This window comes from Mastomys coucha, unplaced genomic scaffold, assembly GCF_008632895.1.
Source record: "Mastomys coucha isolate ucsf_1 unplaced genomic scaffold, UCSF_Mcou_1 pScaffold8, whole genome shotgun sequence".
Taxonomy (NCBI): Eukaryota; Metazoa; Chordata; class Mammalia; order Rodentia; family Muridae; genus Mastomys; species Mastomys coucha.
Window position 1 is genome coordinate 56,922,201 of NW_022196914.1, and position 8,108 is coordinate 56,930,308.

Here is an 8,108-nt window from a genome sequence, read left to right on the forward strand (position 1 = left end):
ACACACACACACACACACACGCCATTTGAGTATACACTTTCATGCACACACATACATGCACAAACACACACACACACATGCACACACATCTGAATATATACTCACTCACTTGTGCATGTGCCCACATGCACACATGCAAGCATGCAGGAAGCATGAGAAGTAACCATGAACAGAATCAGAGCCAGCATAAGCCTGTTTTCCATTCTGCTCTCCTATGCTGTGTCCTGGTGGAATGTCTCAGGGCTCAGCTCTTGCTCTTGCTTCCATGATCTACATTCCTGGCTTTGATAACTTTATCCAGCTTTATTTCTATCAACTTTGTCTCCTGCATGTCATGTCCAGATTCTGTTCCCAAACCCCAAAATTGTACATACACATGCGTAACAGATAACTCAAATTTAGAATGCCCCAAATCAAAGTCACCTTCTCCTCTAAGGAAAATCTCCATTTTATAGTTCTTTAGGTCTTGGTCCATAGGAACATTACCTTTTTACCTAATTTACCTGATTTAATTTCAGGATCACAGGAAGGTTCCAAAAATATTGTGGGGTTACTGTGGACTCTTCATTCCACTTTCTCCAAAATAAGATGTTACACTATCATACTATGACTATAGTAGATGAACACACTGAAACTGGTATAATAATATTAACTAAACCTTTTGGGTCTGGGTTACCTCACTCAGGATGATATTTTCCAGTTCCATCCATTTGCCTGCAAAAATTCATAATGTCCTTGTTTTTAATAGCTGTATACCACTCCATTGTATAAATGAATCCACATTTTCTTTATCCATTCTTCAGCTAAGGGATATCTAGGTTGTTTCTAGTTTCTGGTTATTACAAATAAAGCTATTATAAACATAGTGTCCTTATGGTATGGTGGAGAATATTTGGGGTATATGCCCAGAAGTGGTATAGTTAGGTCTTGAGGTAGAACTATTCCCAGTTTTCTGGAAAACCACCAGATTGATTTTCAGAATGGTTGTACAAGTTTGCATTCCCACCAGCAATGGAAAAGTGTTCCCCTTGCTCCATATCCTCACTAGCATGTGCTGACACTTGAGTTTGTTACCTCAGCCATTCTAATGGGTGTAAGGTGGAATCTCAGAGTCATTTGATTTAGATTTCCCTGATGACTAAGGATGTTGAACATTTCTTTAACTTTTTTTGGTCATTTGGGATTCCTGTTGAGAATTCTGTTTAGCTCTATATCACATTTTTAATTAGATTATTTGGGTTGTTGGTGTCTAACTTTATCTATTTTGGTTATTATCCCTTTGTAGTGTTGGTAAAGATCTTTTTCCAATCTGTAGTGAATCAATTAATTAATTAATTAATTCAAAAAAGAAAAAAACATTAACCGTTTTGGGGTTTCGCTAGTTCTTCATTACATTCTCCCCACTCTGCTGCTTTGTTCTATGATGTGAACCAAAAGTTTAGATTTTTATACCTGTAGCTGTGGTTTGTTGAACTCTTCCATTGCTCCACAGAAAGGTCCACATGATCTCTCCCTTACAACTCTCTCCCTTGTAGACCATTGTCAGTTTCACATGTCTATAATTGTGTCAAATATACAATGTGAGGAAAATTATTCCAAGGGCTTCGTTTCAGGGTAGCATTAATCTCAGTTGTGTCTTTCCTTCTTTTTTATTTAAACAATCCTCATCCATACAGATTTACAATTCAGTCCATCCATCCGCTTGCCAAAGAACATGTGGGTTGTTTCCAGGGTTTTTATTATTATTGCAAACAAACCTGCTGTGAACATTTGTATGTCTATTTGACGCGACCCCCTCGACCAGCAAGAAGGATGCGACCCTTTGAGCTCTTCTTAAAGCAGTTTATTCAGGATCCTTGAACAATCTTCTGACCCCGGGGAAAAGCCCATGCAGGCTTAAGTACTCTTGCGCCAACCAACCCCTGAGAGCCACGTGGTACTGTGGATAGGCCACTCTATGCGGAAGGAAGCATGCTGAACAGGCGCAGCCAAATAAGGACTTGTTTTTCACTAAGAGCACTTGCCATCGGGCTGGTGGAAGGCGGGAGCCAGCGCCATCTTTAAGGTGCCGCACTACGCAGCTCTCCACATCTATTTTTGTTGAACACATCTTTTCATTCTGTAAGATAAATATCTTAGAGTATGACTGCTGGATTATATGTAAGTGTGTTTTGCTATGTAAGAATATGTTGGAGGCTACAGAGGTGGCTTAGTGGCTAACAGTATGTACTGCTCTTGCAAAGGACCCCTATGTAGACCGTTAAGAACTGCCTGTAACCCCAGCTCAGGGTTTCTGATGCCTATGGCCTCCGTGGGCACCTGCACTATTGCATATACCCCTATACACACACACCTAGAAATGATAAAAGTAAATCAAAAGAAAGAAAGAAAGAAAGGAAGAAAGGAAGGAAGGAAGGAAGGAAGGAAGGAAGGAAGAAAGAAAGAAAGAAAGAAAGAAAGAAAGAAAGAAAGAAAGAAAGAAAGAAAGAAAGGGGTCCTTGAATCAAACTCTCTGAGCATTATGGCAGAAAATAATTTACCTAACCATTGTTTTTCACTCCTTACTCTTCACAGGCCTAGTGGGTATTGCTCAGTCACCATCTCCAACTGCAGCAAATCCAGCCTGGACTGCCTACAGCCCCTCACCATCACCTGTTTCAGTTCATGTTGTTCAACTTCTACCTTACCAGTGGCCACACTGATTTACCCAGGGACTTTTCATGGATGTCTCATTCACCCACCAAATAAGCTACTTTCATTTGTCTCTGGGGCTATTTCTACAAAACCTCTGTAAATGATACTCTGAAGGGATTGTTCATGCTTTCTCTGTATACTCTGAAGAACTTATGCAATGCACCCTATACCCAGTAGTCATTTTCTGATTGATGTGTATGTGTATGTGAGATATGTACACATTATGTAGATGGATGCGTGTGTGTACATGTGTGCATACATACATGTGTGTTCATACATGTGGAAACCAGAGGGTCAACACTGGGTGTCTTCCTCATTTTCTGGCCACCTTATTTTCTGAGCCAGGGTCTCTCATTGAAGCTCACTGATTCTGCTAGGCTGGTTGACCTATGTATACCAAAAAATTTCTTATCTCTACATCACTGGTCCTGGAATTATAGTCACATGCTGTGGCTCCTAGCTTTTGTGTAGGTGCTGGGGATCCAAACTCAGGGTTGTTTTTTTTTTGTTTTGTTTTGTTTTGTTTTGTTTGATACTTTCTTTATTTACATTTCAAATGTTATCCCATTTCCTAGTTCCCTTCCTTCCAGAAACCCCCATCCCATCCTCCCTCCCCCTGCTTCTATGAATGTGTTCCTCCACCCACTCCAATCTCCTTGCCCTCAATTCCCCTACACTAGGGCATCTATTGAGCCTTCATAGGACCAAGGACCTCTACTCCTTTTGATGCCTGACAAGGCCATCCTCTGCTATATATGCAGCTGGAGCCATGTGTACTCCTTGGTTGATGGCTTAGTTCCTGGGAGCTCTGGTGGGTCTAATTGGTTGATACTCTTGTTCTTCCTATGGGGTCCCTCAGCAAGTACTTTATTAATTGAGATATCTCTAATCTACCTAGCTAACTTTAATAAATTGTAAGGATTATGGGTAAAAAATAGAGAAAATATAGAAAATTTGGAGTGAAAAAAATCCAGTAAATATGTACACTGGACTCCTGCATGAGAGCATTTACAGTCATCATCACCTGTCTTCTGCCAAAAGAAAGATGGAAAACTGAGGGCTATGAGGGAGTTATCAAAATCCCATGTCTCCTTAGGTCAAACCTCAATGCACTTGAATTTAAATGAATACATTAGATGTAAATGTGGGTGAGAGGAAAGAGACTAGGAAGGGAGAGGAGGCAGACACATCGTTTAAGACATGGCCCCAAACTGCTTCATGACTTCATTTTGACCTTTCCTCCTTTATGTCTATACAGTTTTAAAACCTCCAGGAAAGCAGCCCTTAGTTAACTGGCATGCATGGTTATTGCCTGCAGAATCCATCGATCATATACTACACGTTCTGTTCAAGTTAGCATACAATTGAACGATCCTACTTGAAAAATGCTCCTCCATTGATTAAAAGAAACAAAGTCAACTCTTGAAGGCTTAAGATCTAGGTGTTCAGAAAACTTTTTCTAACAGCTCTTTCCCCAACCCCAGAGTCATAAAGACTATTCATACTATGAGTCATGTTGTGTTTTAAAATATTTTTGCCTCCATTTGTCTCTGTGTGGTCATGGGTGTATGTGTATGTCTGTATTAGAGTCCACTGAGGGAAGCTAAGGTAGGAACTCACACTGGGCAGGAACCTGGAGGCAGGAGCTGATACAGAGTCATGTTTACTGCCTTGTTCTTCGCGATTTGTTCAGCCTGACTTCTTATAGAACCCAGGACCACCAGGCCAGTTGTGTCCCCACCCACAATGGGCTGGGCCCTCCCACATCAATCACTAAGAAAATGTCCTATAGTCTTGTGTACAGCCTGACCTTATGGAGGCATTCTCTCCATCGTGGCTCCTTCCTCTCAGATGACTCTAGCTTGCACCAAGTTGACATAAAACTAGCCAGCACAGCCGGTAAACATGTGTTTAGGTGTACATGTGAATGTATGCACTACAGGAAGATGCCAAAAGCTGACACTGGGTGTCTTCCTCCATCTCTGTCTAGTTTATTTATTGTAGCAGGGACTGTTCCTGAACTTGAAGCTCACCAATTACAAGTCTAGATAGCCAGCTTATCCCTGGGACCCCATCTCTGCCTCCTTAGTGCTGGGGTTACTGGCATTCACTGATGCCCACCAAGATTTTACATGAATACTTGGTTTTCAAAGTCTAGGGGTCTTCACACTTTCCAGACAGGCTTTTTCAGATGAGCCCTTTTCCCAGCCCCTCATTTCCTAATGAAATCTTTTAGACACAGATGATAAAGCACTGTGTTTTGCCTATAATATTTATTTAAGCCGTGTTTGATGAGTGGTATGCTAAATGAGCAATTTACAGACAGAAGGTATTTTACTTACAATTGCCCATAAATATTTAGCATAAATATAAATATGCAAGCAAAGGCCTATAAATATTGTACTCCTATCACAAGGAATCACAAACTTTAAAGTATATATCAATTTACCTTAAGAGCCCAAGCAGTTCATGAAAATTCATTGCTAGGGAAGAACTAAAAGCCAGGGGAACAATGTGTTCTTTCTCTTCTACTTCAATTATTTTTACATAACTTCTAATTCTGTGATGAGACATTTTGGAATATTGATTGCTTTTTAAAAATCTACAGATTGCCTCAGTGAGTGCCAGAGGCTCTGTCAAGTACTTAAGAATTATGTGGAAAGAAAAGTTCCAATAAATTGGTTACAAATCTTAATTTGCAAATTGAACTGTTTACTGCAGAGTACTCAATTTTCCCTTTGGGGGAATGTGACAGTCTTTAAAGTAATGTGCTTGTGCTACTGTTTCCACCAAATTAGAACATTCCTCCTAGAGAAAGGAGAGACTCATAAGGTTCAAGAGACTAACAAGTCCCCTGGGCATGAGGGTGGGGACTCAAAAGACTCAGGAAGCTGAGGATGCTAAAGGAGTTAGCAGATTTTCCAAGCCACCCTCCCCCAAGGTTATAAAATCAGAAGGTGGTTGTGGGGAAGAGGAATTTGCTGTAGAGTTGACAGGTTGGGGGTTCTGAAGATGCAGCTTTCACAAGTCAAGTCACCACAGTGCTGGGGTAGGCACTGCTACAATGTAGCAGCTTTTGTATCACTCACTCTCCTGCAGGTAACCCTGGGGGTGGGAGGGAACTGCTGGCTCACTAAAGTCATCCTCACAGGAATGGTTTCATTGGTCTTGTCTTTGGTGTCCCATCTGAGACAAATAAATATTTATTCACTTCTCTGAGAATAAGCTATATAACAGTATCTCAGAGAAACTTCACACTTACAAAAGAGGACATTTCATCCAGGTGTCTAGAGCTAGAATTCTAAAGGACCAGGAAGGAGAGAGGCTATGGTCCTCTTTGGATCACCTTTACAGGCAGTGACTTAAAAGCTAGACATCACAACCAAAAACTGTCTTCTTATAGTAATGCTTAAATTTTTACTCTTATCTCCCAAGACATAGAACTGGTTGCCCCCAGAGAATCCTCAAAGCAAAAGGGACAGAGCAAGGCTACCCCTGCAGCTGCAGAGAATAGAGTATCGGGGCCCATTATCCACTCATGCTGTTCTTCTTGCAGTGGATGCTTCCATCTGAGTATCCTTTCTTGTTCACTTTACCATCGTTTATAGGATCGAGAAACTGTTGCTCTAATGGCTCCAACAGAAGCAATGAGTCAAAGGGTCAGGGATCCCTTAGCCTCTCAACAAAGGGTTAAATGCTTCCTTGCTGGAATGGTAGTTACAGTTAATTTTTAAGATGTTTTAGAATCAGATATAATCCTACAAAAATACAAAATGAATACTAGCAATGACTATCATCATAAGTGCTTACTGAAGAGAATTCAAACACACACACTCACATTAAAAGGTCTGTACATTGAACAGGGTGTGGTGCTACACAGCTGCAATCCCAGCACTCAGAAGGCTGAGACAGAAAGATTGTACTAAGCCTGGACTACATAGTGAGACTGTCTCAAAAAAAAATTAAAGCAAAGAAAAAGTTGTATATGAATTATAAGTTAATGACATAAACAGGAAGCCTCTGCCTACCTACGAGTGAAAGGATACATTTTTAGATTTCTATGCAATGGAGTACCATTCAGGATAAAAAGTGGGGAGTGGAAATGTGCATAGTAACAGATAATATGCTGGGTAAAAGTAACTAGACACAGAAAGATTACATAGTATATAATTCTATTTATGAAATGAGATGCTGACATAATTAGAACTCAGTTGTAGTGACTTTAAAGGAATAGATCCATGTTTTGTTGGGATGGGGGATGGGAACACTAACTACAAAGCAATATAAGAAACTTAGAGGGATGATAATCTTGAAGTTTTCTTGTCATGGCTGTTGTTTTGTTGGTTGTTAGTTGGTTGGTTGGTTTGGAGACAAAATCTGACTATATTGCCTAACCTGGTCTTGAACTCCTGATTCTCCAGCCTCTACCTCTCAAGTGCTAGGATTACAAGCATGCACTACCATGCCCAGCCTCCCTATACTTTAATTGAATAAACAATAGATCAGGTTAAGTGGTACTAGCTAGCCTCACCTAATCTTCTGAATGCATTGCACAAAACCACTGAGCCAGGCTAACTGGGCTGATTTCAGGTTCATTACTTCTGAAGGACCCTAAGGATACCAACATTGCCCTATTTGGCCTCTGTCCCTACTCTCAACAATCATTCCACAGCTTCTATTCATCTACCCCATTCCTCATTTTCCATAGATGACTTGGCTGTCTGTTACATTCAAAAGGAGAAGAAATTAAAGAAGTTTGAAGAATGTTATTAACATGAAGATCCACTTGCATGTCTATGTTCACACTCTTGTTACAACCAAGCCACCTTTATCTCCAGCAATGCATACACTTTCACTTACTCATTAAAGTATGTACCATCTCTACTACTAAGGACACTGATCCAGCAATCATCCCTATTCTTCAATATTGGCTTTTCTGCCTCTTGTGGGCACTTCCAACTTTATATAAATACACTCATATACATTGGTATTTAATTTTTTTCCCTTGGTCTGGAATCCCACTCCATTTCCTTGCTTTCCTTCATGAACGCATTTCTCCAAAATAATCCTCTGTGATTGATCCTCTATTTCCTTTCAGCCTTTTGTCCCATGACACTACAATCAATATTCTTTTTTCTATTGTTGTACTAAAATTGTTCTTGGCCTGGTCACAGAGCCCTTCATACATCAAAACCCATGGCTTCCTCCCTTAGCTTCAAGATTTTTTTAAATCTCCTGATCTTTCTCCCTAGAGACACCACTTCCCTGTCTTCTTTGCTCTGTTTTCCTCATTTCTCATACTCCAACTTTGAGAGTTATTACTGCTCAACTTAGGACTCTTTCTTTCCCTTTCTTAGAATTCACTAGGAATTTCCAGCCCTGTCCACTTATAGGCAGTCTGTACCTCGGTGGCC

The 8,108-nt window shown here is 40.4% G+C and overlaps 1 long non-coding RNA gene across 2 annotated transcripts; it reads left to right on the forward strand.

Annotated features, from left to right (window-relative positions):
- Positions 1-1,878: 1,878 nt before the first annotated feature.
- LOC116083764 lies at positions 1,879-2,861 on the forward strand. Of its 2 annotated transcripts, none has more exons than XR_004115903.1 (2): positions 1,879-2,160; positions 2,575-2,861. It is a non-coding gene; the product is annotated as an uncharacterized LOC116083764 (long non-coding RNA). The 2 variants fall into 2 exon arrangements; XR_004115904.1 differs by having other exon boundaries at positions 1,879-2,065.
- The last annotated feature ends 5,247 nt before the right edge of the window (positions 2,862-8,108 follow it).